General features: G+C 33.3%; 1 protein-coding gene across 1 annotated transcript in view; it reads right to left on the reverse strand.

The window, feature by feature from the left end:
• LOC148170856 (uncharacterized) overlaps positions 1-11,335 on the reverse strand; it is a 46,354-nt gene extending 35,019 nt beyond the window's left edge. The window contains exons 1-3 of the mRNA XM_088040878.1: positions 11,231-11,335; positions 9,836-9,922; positions 9,202-9,437 (exon numbers count right to left, since the gene is read on the reverse strand). The gene's annotated coding sequence lies outside the window, so the exon portion shown is untranslated. The remainder of the gene's footprint in view (positions 1-9,201; positions 9,438-9,835; positions 9,923-11,230) is intronic.
• Positions 11,336-12,998: the final 1,663 nt, after the last annotated feature.

Genomic DNA, 12,998 nt, shown 5'->3' on the forward strand with positions numbered 1-12,998 from the left:
AATAAATTTAATATTGAACCACTACTTCACAATTAGGCTACATCATAAAAACATGACGGATAATGAAATCACAACGAGAATTAGGCATAATTTAACAAAATTAATTTTATTCAAGCACCAATAAGTTCTAATGTATTTTACTTTTTTTTTAATTTCCATTTTCATTTTTTTACTTTTTTTTTGTATAAAAAATCACAGATTCTTCCACAAACCTGCTAGAGAATGCGCTATTTTTTAGTTTGTTTATGTACCATCATTTAGTTATTTTTTAAGTGTACTTACCTATTTGTTATTCTTTTTATGCCTATTTTTACGTTCTAATAAATTATTTAAACTTAATGTATGTTATTATTATACCTTTAAGTCTACTAAATATTCTAAATCTAATGTTTAAACTCAAAAATTGTTCAAATCTGTATTGCTCCAATGCATTTTTGCCTAAAGTCACGTGGTCAACTTCTATCTATCCTTCTTGTGACTATTAGTTAGCCGTTCGGTTTATTTCTCTCACATCGAGATATCGATCGAGACTACACGAAGCATAGGACACGGCGCGTCTATAGTTATTAGGTTATTGGTCTGACCTACTTAAAGTATTGGGGATATTAAAGGTGTCGTCACTATCACTAAATAAACTCATAAAGTGAGGTTAGGGGTGTCGTGACAGTCCAATTTTCAATATTACCAACTGAAATCCTAAAAATGTGTCAACACACCATAACCCCAAATTCACTTGTCATTTCGAGTGTCGCCAACTGCGGAGAACAAAAATCATGGCCTGCCCTAATTATTTATAATAATAGTGTCCACCCTGTATACTAGTAGTGAGATTACAAGAGCTGGTTTTCTTTCAACCGCGAGCTGAATCTAAATGGAGTCGCTGATTTTTCTCTCGTCCTATTTGTCATTCCACTCAACTTAAACGAGACTAATTTAACATGTTTTCGGAAAAACTGCACATTTCCCAGGCCTCGTGGCTTTTCCCATTAGTATTCATAAAACCCCTTGAATCCTAATGCCGCGTTAAATATGCAAGTTCCGACCTCTCCGTATGATTCATTTTTATCGCTCTTCGTATTAATAATGAACGATTTTCCCGTTCTAAATGGGCACTCGTGTATATAAAACATTTCTAGGAGCAGCGAAACCTTTTCCCGATCGCTGGTAATTTCGCATTACATATTACAGAACTCCGTTCAACTCACACACGACTTCCTATGGAAATTCGAGAGGTTCGGATGTAATGAAGTGACTCGTGACGCAACTCCGGGAAGGTAAACAGGAACGGGAAAAGCGCCTTTATGCCCTTTTCCGCAAGCGAGCGCTAGCTCTCAATCCCTTCGGACTTGTTATCGGAATTTAATGTCAAGCGTTACTTAGCTCCGAAAACCGAGGCTTGATTATTATTGTATCAAATATGCACGTGTTCATTCGCCTGAGATGCTTAGACAATTAGCAGGAGAGCGCGGATCATCCAAATCGGAAGATGAATTTGTAGAAATGACGAAATTTTCCGGAAACTTCTCTTAAATCCGTATAAAAACAAGAACAACCTGAGAGGCTTTTAAGTCTCGAGAATATGACTCTCAAGTGCTGGCTAAATAAACTGGTAACTTTGCCAATGTGCCACAGTGATCGATCGTTCGATTAAAATTTATTATAAAGCCAATATAACGTTATTATTACAATGTCATTCATTGGGAATAATTGCCTAGGCAACACAGGTGTGCGGGTAACTTTAATTGAATTAAGCGTTTGAATTGAGTTGCACTTTTTAAAAATTCCAGATTACAATAATTAAGTTTCTTGCGACGAGGCTTTGTCTGGCTTAAGACTTTGGAGTTTGGAAAGTTGATTGGAAACTTGCCAAAGGCGCTTTTCTCATTGTTTTAGGACAGTTCTTTTAACTCGTTCTGATTATGTATCAGCTTAGCTAGTAGTAGTTATAGCTGCTTACTTCGACTGGAATTATTGGCCGCAACTATTTTCGTATTTAAATGAACATTACATTTGTTAAATGTGTCAATATTTTAGCGGGGTTTACCCTCGTAAATAACATTTGGAAATATGAAACTCGAGGCGTTTCAATTTAGTTTCGGAACTTGATTAATTTTTCATAATTCCTATTTTTATCAAGACGTTGAAAAGTTGAAAATTCTTCGTTACCCAATTGCACGTTCAGGTTCGATGGTAACGTCACTGGAAATTACGGTCAAATAAACGTTATCTTCACTAAGAGCTTTGAAAAAAACTAATGAAAATTTTGAAAAACGAACGGTTTGACACTTTTCTACTAAGAACTCCTGAATTGGCTCTTTGATTTTATTGCAATACGTCATTATAAAGGTTAAGATCTCTGCTTTCTAACGCGGTGCTAAATAAGTTATTATCTCTTGCCATTTTGAAGTTCCACGACAAAGAATTCGGAGGGATTTTTAGCAAGTCTTTTTAAAAGTCAATTTTCCGTTCGGACCTGCAATTTTTACAGTTTCTATGCTAGGTCAATGAAATTTAGAGAGATTACTATATTTAACTTGTTGACTGTCTATACTAAATCTCAATTTTTTTGAGCAACAGGGACGAATTTTAAAAATTTTTATTTTCAAAACGGGCCAAAAATTTCCAATATTTTGCATTCGGACGTGTAATTTTAGTAGTTTCGATGCTAGGTCAATAATATTTGGGAAGGTTACTATCTCTAACTTGTTCACTATCGGTACCAAATCTCAAATTTTTTGAACAACAGAGACGGATTTTAGAAATTTTCATTTTCAAGACGAGTCAAAAATTTCCAATATTTTAAATTCGGACCTGTAATTTTAGTAGTTTCGATGCTAGGTCAATGAAATTTAGAGAGATTACTATATTTAACTTGTTGACTGTCTATACTAAATCTCAATTTTTTTGAGCAACAGGGACGAATTTTAAAAATTTTTATTTTTAAAACGGGCCAAAAATTTCCAATATTTTGCATTCGGACGTGTAATTTTAGTAGTTTCGATGCTAGGTCAATGAAATTTGGGGAGGTTACTATCTCTAACTTGTTCACTATCGGTACCAAATCTCAAATTTTTTGAACAACAGAGACGGATTTTAGAAATTTTCATTTTCAAGACGAGTCAAAAATTTCCAATATTTTAAATTCGGACCTGTAATTTTAGTAGTTTCGATGCTAGGTCAATGAAATTTAGAGAGATTACTATATTTAACTTGTTGACTGTCTATACTAAATCTCAATTTTTTTGAGCAACAGGGACGAATTTTAAAAATTTTTATTTTCAAAACGGGCCAAAAATTTCCAATATTTTGCATTCGGACGTGTAATTTTAGTAGTTTCGATGCTAGGTCAATGAAATTTGGAGAGGTTACTATCTCTAACTTGTTCACTATCGGTACCAAATCTCAAATTTTTTTAACAACAGAGACAGATTTTAGAAATTTTCATTTTCAAGACGAGTCAAAAATTTCCAATATTTTAAATTCGGCCCTGTAATTTTAGTAGTTTCGATGCTAGGTCAATGAAATTTAGAGAGATTACTATATTTAACTTGTTGACTGTCTATACTAAATCTCAATTTTTTTGAGCAACAGGGACGAATTTTAAAAATTTTTATTTTTAAAACGGGCCAAAAATTTCCAATATTTTGCATTCGGACGTGTAATTTTAGTAGTTTCGATGCTAGGTCAATGAAATTTGGGGAGGTTACTATCTCTAACTTGTTCACTATCGGTATCAAATCTCAAATTTTTTAAACAACAGAGACGGATTTTAGAAATTTTCATTTTCAAGACGAGTCAAAAATTTCCAATATTTTAAATTCGGACCTGTAATTTTAGTAGTTTCGATGCTAGGTCAATGAAATTTAGAGAGATTACTATATTTAACTTGTTGACTGTCTATACTAAATCTCAATTTTTTTGAGCAACAGGGACGAATTTTAAAAATTTTTATTTTCAAAACGGGCCAAAAATTTCCAATATTTTGCATTCGGACGTGTAATTTTAGTAGTTTCGATGCTAGGTCAATGAAATTTGGAGAGGTTACTATCTCTAACTTGTTCACTATCGGTACCAAATCTCAAATTTTTTTAACAACAGAGACAGATTTTAGAAATTTTCATTTTCAAGACGAGTCAAAAATTTCCAATATTTTAAATTCGGCCCTGTAATTTTAGTAGTTTCGATGCTAGGTCAATGAAATTTAGAGAGATTACTATATTTAACTTGTTGACTGTCTATACTAAATCTCAATTTTTTTGAGCAACAGGGACGAATTTTAAAAATTTTTATTTTTAAAACGGGCCAAAAATTTCCAATATTTTGCATTCGGACGTGTAATTTTAGTAGTTTCGATGCTAGGTCAATGAAATTTGGGGAGGTTACTATCTCTAACTTGTTCACTATCGGTACCAAATCTCAAATTTTTTGAACAACAGAGACGGATTTTAGAAATTTTCATTTTCAAGACGAGTCAAAAATTTCCAATATTTTAAATTCGGACCTGTAATTTTAGTAGTTTCGATGCTAGGTCAATGAAATTTAGAGAGATTACTATATTTAACTTGTTGACTGTCTATACCAAATCTCAATTTTTTTGAGCAACAGGGACGGATTTTAGAAATTTTTATTTTCAAAACGGGCCAAAAAGTTCCAATATTTTGCATTCGGGCCTGTAATTTTAATAGTTTCGATACTAGGTCAATGAAATTTGTAGGGGTTACTATGTTTTACTTAATGAGATTCTTTACCAAATCTCAAATTTTTTAACAACAGGGACGGATTTTAGAGATTTTTATTCCCAAGACGGCCGAAAAAATTCCAATATTCACATTTTGTTAATTTTCCACGTTTTAGACGTGCCGCTTAGCCCAGTTCAGACAAACTAAACTTCCAAGAAGTTGAAACTTCTTCACTATTAAATTGCACATTCAACTTCGATTGCAACGTCTCTAAAAATTACGATCAAATAACCGTTACGTCCACTTGGAGCGAAATTTCTACAATCATCTCACTCGTAAAAAGTTTAAAATCCTTTCCATCTGAACTTAAGTCCTCTTAATTTTCGTCTTTTTGTTTACGAAAATCTGCAAGTCCTTTAGACGATGAAGCACTTCAATTTGTAACCATCGAGTTTGAAAGAGTATCTTCACAAAGCTTTTGAAGTTGCTAAGTGCTTTGATGTTAATTTCGTAATTTATTACAAAATATAAAAGCTCAATACGATGCAAATATTTGGGTTTCATTTCGCTTGCGTGTAAAACAAACGCGCTAAATAATTTTTGCATTTTCTGTTGGCTATCCTGATTTAGTCAAAAATCCAAAATAACAAAAGCCAAGCATCATAAATCAGTCACTTTGAAATCCTCCACAGTGTGATTCCCATGATTGTCTTCTCTTCAGTCGTACCACACGTCTTTTCTAGCGACAAAAACACCAAACACTGCCCACGGCATCTAAGATTTCACATTATTGTCCCGTCCGGCTCTCTTCTTAAAATTCCCTGCATATCCCGTCTTTCTGTCGGGAAATTTACGTGATATGACAGATAAATTCAGAGCGACAATCTAGAAATTAATGTCTCTAAGCAAACCCCGGCTATCTGAATATTGATCGCGTAATCAAATCATCTCCAAGTTCGAGCAAAAATCCAAATGTTGGCCAACTCCCAAACTAGCAAGTAAATTGATACAAACACACTCTTCTGCCAAAAATGTCGACGGGGCGCATGTGAGTCGTAATCTTTGTTTGCATTCACTCTGAGCATATGAGCAGTGCAATTAGTTCTCTCTCCAGAGACTGTTTTTGTGAAATGCAAGTAGGTTAAGTGCGCACTATCTGGGTGAATTACGGAGGGTTTTGTTGCTTTTTCTGACGACTATTGTTACAAATTCTGCATAAATAAACGTGAAAAAGTGAGGGAAAACACACTCGTTTCCATTAATTCACTGTCAAGTCGTTATCTGGGGCTTGGGAGACAATGCGGAAATTCCTTTCAGACGAAAAGAAAGGAAATCAGCGCTGCACCTGGAGGCTGAATTTATTAACATACGTTTTCTTCTTATATTCCAATCCGTTCGGGAATAAAGAATGTTGTAGCTACACAGCGATGACACATTTTCTCGTAAACTGCATTTCCTGCTTAATTTCTAATATTTTTCATTCGGGACTGTAATTTTGGTAGTTTCGATGCTAAAACAGCAGTGAAATTTAATGAGATTACTTGTTTTGACCCGTAAACTGTCTGTCCCAAAGACCAAATTTTTTGAACAACAGGGACGGATTTTAGAAATTTTTGTTCTCAAGACGGACCAAAAATTTACATTATTTTCAATTCGGACCTGTAATTTTAGTAGTTTCGATATTAAATCAATGAAATTTAAAGAGATAACTACCTTTTGACTTGTTGTCTATCTGTAGTAAATCTCAAATTTTTTGAACAGGGACGGATTTTAGAAATTTTATTTTTTTAAAGCGAGCAAAAAATTTTAATATTTTTCATTCAGACCTGTAATTTTCGTAATTTCGATGGTAGAGCAATAAAATTTTGAGAGATTAACTCTAACTTGTTGACTATCTGCCTCAAATCTCAAAATTTTTGAACAGGGACGAATTTTAGAAATTCTTATTTTCAAGGCGGGCCAAAAATTTCCAATATTTTTCATTCGGACCTGTAATTTTACTAGTTTTGACGCTAGGTCAAAGCAATTTTGAGAGGTTACTATCTCTAACTTGCTGATTATTTGTACCAAATTTCAAATTTTTTAAACAACAGAGACGGATTTTAGAAATTTTTGTTGTCAAGACAGACCAAAAATTTACAATTTTTCAATTCGGACCTGTAATTTTAGTAGTTTCGATATTAAATCAATGAAATTTAAACAGATAACTACCTTTGACTTGTTGACTATCTGTACTAAATCTCAAATTTTTTGAACAGGGACGGATTTTAGAAATTTTATTTTTTTAAGGCGAGCTAAAAATTTCAATATTTTTCATTCAGGCCTGTAATTTTCGTAATTTCGATGGCAGAGCAATAAAACTTTAAGAGATTAACTCTAACTTGTTGACTATCTGCCTCAAATCTCAAATTTTTTGAACAGGGACGAATTTTAGAAATTTTTATTTTCAAGGCGGGCCAAAAATTTCGAATATTTTTCATTCGGACCTGTAATTTTACTAGTTTTGATGCTAGGTCAAAGCAATTTTGAGAGGTTACTATCTCTAACTTGCTGATTATTTGTACCAAATTTCAAATTTTTTAAACAACAGGGACGGATTTTAGAAATTTTTGTTGTCAAGACAGACCAAAAATTTACAATATTTTCAATTCGGACCTGTAATTTTAGTAGTTTCTATATTAAATCAATGAAATTTAAAGAGATAACTACCTTTGACTTGTTGACTATCTGTACTAAATCTCAAATTTTTTGAACAGGGACGGATTTTAGAAATTTTAGTTTTTTAAAGCGAGCAAAAAATTTCAATATTTTTCATTCAGACCTGTAATTTTCGTAATTTCGATGGTAGAGCAATAAAATTTTGAGAGATTAACTCTAACTTGTTGACTCAAATCTCAAATTTTTTGAACAACAAGGACAAATTTTAGAAATTTTTATTTTCAAGGCGGGCCAAAAATTTCCAATATTTTTCATTCGGACCTGTAATTTTACTAGTTTGATGCTATCTCTAACTTGTTGATTATTTGTCCCAAATTTCAAATTTTTTAAACAACAGGGACGGATTTTGGAAATTTTCATTTTCAAAGTGGACCAAAAATTTCCAATATTTTCCATTCGGACCTGTTATTTTCGTAATTTCGATGCTATGTCAATGAAATTTGGAGAGATTACTATTTCTAACTGGTACCAAATCTTAAGTTTTTTTAAGAACAGGGACGGATTTTAGAAATTTTTATTTTTAAGACGGGCCAAAAATTTCCCATATGTTCAATTCGGACCTGTAATTTTGGTAATTTCGATGCTAGGTCAATGAAATTTGGAGAGATTACAACCTATAACTTGTTGGCTATCTATACCAAATCTCAAATTTATTGAACAACAGAGACGAATTGTAGAAATTTTTCTTTTCAAGGCAGGCCAAAAATTTCTAATATTTTATTCGGATCTGTAATTTTAGTAGTTTTGATGCTAGATCAATAAAATTTAGAGATGTTACTATGTTTAACTTGTCGACCATTTGTACCAAATCTCAAATTGTTTTTACACCAGGGACGGATTTTAGAAATTTTTGTTTTCAAGACGAACCGAAAATTTTATTGAAGGCTGATTTTATTAACATACGTTTTCTTCTTATATTCGAATCCGTTCAAGGATAAAGAAAATTGTAACTACAAAGCGATGACACTTTTTCTCGTAAATTCCATTTCCTGCTTAATTTCACGCAACAGTTGGTTCACCGTATGAAAAAAGTCTAAAAAATCCAAAATATGAAGACGATTCTATTTTTCGATGGCACAAAAGCAACAGAAAAAGTGCCAGTTAGGCACGTCCATTAATACCCTCGCTCAAAGTAATTTGCATATGTTATCCTGGAATTAGAGCCGGAGCGGGGAAACCCCCAAAACTGTTCAATATCAAAGAAACAATTTACCCCACTCCAATCATTTTATTGAAATTAACCAACTATCGTGACGTCAGTTCAGTGTTGCTGTTGAAATAATTTACAAATCCCCGGGAATTTCCCCGGCGCCTCCACCATTTCTCTCCAGTAAAAAAATGGGTAAAACACAACAACTCGAACTGCATGAAGTTTTAATTTTGAAATCCTCGTTCTACAACAGCAATATTCTGCACAAAGCTCGATGTTTTATGGATGAGACAATTTTATGCGTAGCCAAGTTAAAAAGCGGATGATAATCAATCACGCTTTATTGCTTGTTTATTATGGATGTGGACACTTTTTGCGGAGATTTTAGCAAAGTTTTAATAAGAAAAATCTAATTATAGACGTGCCCAGGGAGGTTTGAGTCAAATTGAATAATTGGGGAATAAAGAGATTCATCAGAAGTTAGTTCATTAGAGCGATGCTAATTATTACGTGCGATCATATTCTTTGAAAGTTTTTCTTCTGCGGACCGGAAATAGAATCTGCGACTTCCGTTTTCCTGCGAGCTGTAAATAAAGGTGGCCAATGTCGCCTCCACTAGGCTAATTTAATTTTTAATTAATTAGGAAAACTTACCCAGCAGCGTCTTTTTTAAACTCCCCGCGCCGTCCTCTCGAAACTCACCAAACTTTTAGTCCGCCCACGCAATACGTGTGTTCCCGAAGGATGTCGGGAGCGTACTGGATAAACAGGCGCCATCGCCGGGGACGCGTCCTCGGCGTCTCTTTGCAGCGCAAGAATTCGGGAGAACAGGTGACGCCATGCATTCCAGGCCCAGATTTTCGTTGGATTGCCAAGATTTCGTTTTGTTGCTACAATTTTAAACGGACCTTAAAAATTGGTGGAGGCGCCGGGTAAAAACTAGAGCAAGAAATATTATAAGGGTAGTAGATCAAATTGTTGAGGAGAAAGAACGAGGATGGGGTGAGAATGGGTAGAATAGAGAAGGAGAATATTAGTGGAGATGAGCTTAATGGATCGGGTTGGAGGGTAAATGAAAAGACCTTAAAAAATTGCGCGGAAATGATAAAAAATGAGAGGGCTTAAATCAAGGATGGGAGCACAAACATCTTTGTAGTGTCGAGGATCTAACGAGCGCTCGTAAATTATAAGCGAGGGAAGTCGGGCATCAATAATATTATTAAGGATTGAAGAAAATCTATTGTTGGTTTAGCAAGATTTGAATGAACTGGAAGAAAAATGTACTCACAGTTCCAAATATCTCCTGCTATGATGAGGCCTACACGTGGCTTTGAAAGATCTGCTTTTAAAATTACACAAACATCTTCGTCTGCGCCTAAATACAAATAAGTCAATAGGAAAATTGGTACAATCAACTAATTTTGGACGAAATTTGTACTCGAGCTCTCGAAAATCATTTCTAAAGTAGAAAACGAAATCGGTTTCTTTGATTTTTTTGTAATGCGTCATTATAAAGGTTGAGATCTCTGCTTTTTAACGCGGTATTAAACAAGTTATTATCTTTTCCCATTTAGAAGATACTTGACAAAGAATTTGGAGGGGTTTTTAGGAAAAGTCTTTTCAAATGTCAATTTTTCATTCGGACCTGTAATTTTAGTAGTTTTAATGCTAGGTCAATAACATTTGGAGAGATAACTCTAACTTGTTGACTATCTGTGCCAAATCTCAAATTTTTTAAACTACAGGGACGGATTTTAGACATTTTCATTTTTAAGACGAGCCAAAAACTTCCAATATTTCCAATTCGGACCTGTAATTTTGGTAGTTTTAATGCTAGGTCAATAACATTTGGAGAGATAACTCTAACTTGTTGACTATCTGTGCCAAATCTCAAATTTTTTAAACTACAGGGACGGATTTTAGACATTTTCATTTATAAGGCGAGCCAAAAACTTCCAATATTTCCAATTCGGACCTGTAATTTTGGTAGTTTCGCTGCGAGGTCAATACAATTTGGAGAGGTTACTATCTCTAACTTGTTGACTATCTCTACCAAATCTCAAATTTTTGAACAACAGGAACAGATTTTAGAAATTTTTATTTTCAAGACGAGCCAAAAATTCCCAATATTTTCTATTCGGGCCTGTAATTTTGGTAGTTTCGATGCTAAGTCAATGAAATTTAGAGAGATTACTACTGCTAAATCGTTGACTATCTGTACCAAATCTCAATTTTTTTAAACTACAGGGACAACAGAGGCGGATTTTAGAAATTTTCTTTTTTAAGACAGACGAAAAAGTTTAAATATTGTCTATTCGGACCTGTACTTTTAGTAGTTTCGATGCCAGGCCAATAAAATTTGGAGAGGTTACTATCTCTAACTAGTTGACTATCTGTCTCAAATCTCAAATTTTTTTAACAACGGGGACGGATTTTAGAAATTTCATTTTCAAGACGAGCCAAAAGTTTTTAAATTTTTTGAATTCGGACCTGTAACTCTTGTAGTTTTCACACTAGTGCAATGAAATTTGAAGACATTACTAGTTTCGACTTGTTGACTGTCTATCCCCGAAACCAAATTTTTTGAGCTACAGAGACGGATTTTAGAATTTTTTATTTTCAAGACAAGCGATTTTTTGGTACATGAAATCAGTTATTCAAAAATATCATGAAAGGTACTTACCCTAGCGACGAGTTTTATAGCTCGATGGAAAGCTTATGAAATTAGCTATCCAATACACTGCCGAGCAATCCCATAACTTTGCGAGTTTTCAAGAAAAAGTGATATAAATGTTTACTCAGTAGAACCTGAAAAAATAATTTTTCAAGAATATTTCTTAATCCGGACCTGACTGAGCAAAATGGACTTCAAATTCACAATTAGGTGGTCTCTTCACTTTTCCAGAACAATTTTTGTACAAAATTTCTTGATTGTCGTAATTTATATTTACCTTTGACTGATTCCCAATGTTGTTTTGTGTCTCTTTGAAATAGTAAAAAGGAAATTATAAAGTGAACGCTTCTTGTAGCACATGGCCCTCGACAACATAAAAAGTTGAATGCTAAAAGATTTACAGAAATCTAAAAACGACGTCGCTGAAGTTAGCTTTAAATGACGCCACTAGCAAACTCTACCGGCACAATTCGTAACATGAATAAATAAAATCAATTCGTGAAACACGCTTACTGTTTTAAAAGCAGCGCCAAAATTGAAAAAGTCGCGTTTTGAATAAGTTTTGACGCGTGACTGCTCGTTGAAATCTTTGGTGGGAATAAAATTCTCGTGGCAATTTTAATATTTTATTACACCAACAATCATATCATAATATATTCATAAGTTTATATAACAAAAGTTATCCTTAATAATAAAATTTAAATAAAAAATAATAGTTCCTAACTTAACATGGAAGCATTCTGTATGATTTGTAGCGGCTAACTTAAAAAAATCCCACAAGCATCGTCATTATTTACAAGAACTGAAGTACCCTTCCAACCAAACGCTTACGTTAAAAATGGAAAAATATACACTGCTTTGATCTACATTCTATTAGTTCTCTGTTTAAAAAACTATATAATCTGATTGATTGTAAAATAATTGATATCATCTTTATTGTTGGTGATATGGCAGATTCTGTTCGGAATCAATAGAATGTAGTGGGAAACAATTAGAAAAGCATGATCTAAGAGCTAACGATTCATGTTTTATCTTAGCCTAGTACGATACAATATAAGTACATCTGTGGATTTTGTCTGAGTATTGAGGTATTACAGTAATTTTATCATCGCTTGTATTTCATTTTTTGTTGTACTGTGTCAAGGCATCTTGTTGCATATTATGAGGGAACGGAACCAAATAATGACCGACATCCTGGGGCAGTGCAGATTAATTCTAAACCATTTCTCATAAAGCCAACCGTCGTCCTCTTTATTTACTCAAGAAACGATTGACTTTATCTGATTTTTTTTTGAGTTTTTCTTTTACTAAGTTGTACAATTTAACACCACATACACTATTCTACTTCACGCCAAATTGTCATTCAGTAACAAAATCTACGATAATTCTTGTACAGACCAAATATCAATTTTTAGAAAGATAAACTTTAAAATGTATATAATTTTTTTATAAAATATCTAAACTGCTACCTTTAGGTACAAATTTTAATACTGTTAATTTATATCTCATCAATATATCATCATATAATTTAAATTTCGCACAATTACAATAATTGTTGGCATGAATAGATATGCAATAATTTTATGTTTTGTTTTCAACAAACCATTGATATCGTCAACTTACTTCTACACTAATCACTACGAAATTTGAATAATAACCGGAAAATAATTAACCGACATTTTGATGTCTTGTACATTACAATTTTAATGGCACGTTTAAAAAAATATTTTTTCCGAAACTAATTTTCCAATGAAACGTCTTTGGTTCGACCGTATCA

Source organism: Gnatocerus cornutus, chromosome 7 (genome assembly GCF_029298725.1).
Source record: "Gnatocerus cornutus isolate USDA-ARS CGAHR chromosome 7, icGnaCorn1.1, whole genome shotgun sequence".
NCBI classification, from domain to species: Eukaryota; Metazoa; Arthropoda; class Insecta; order Coleoptera; family Tenebrionidae; genus Gnatocerus; species Gnatocerus cornutus.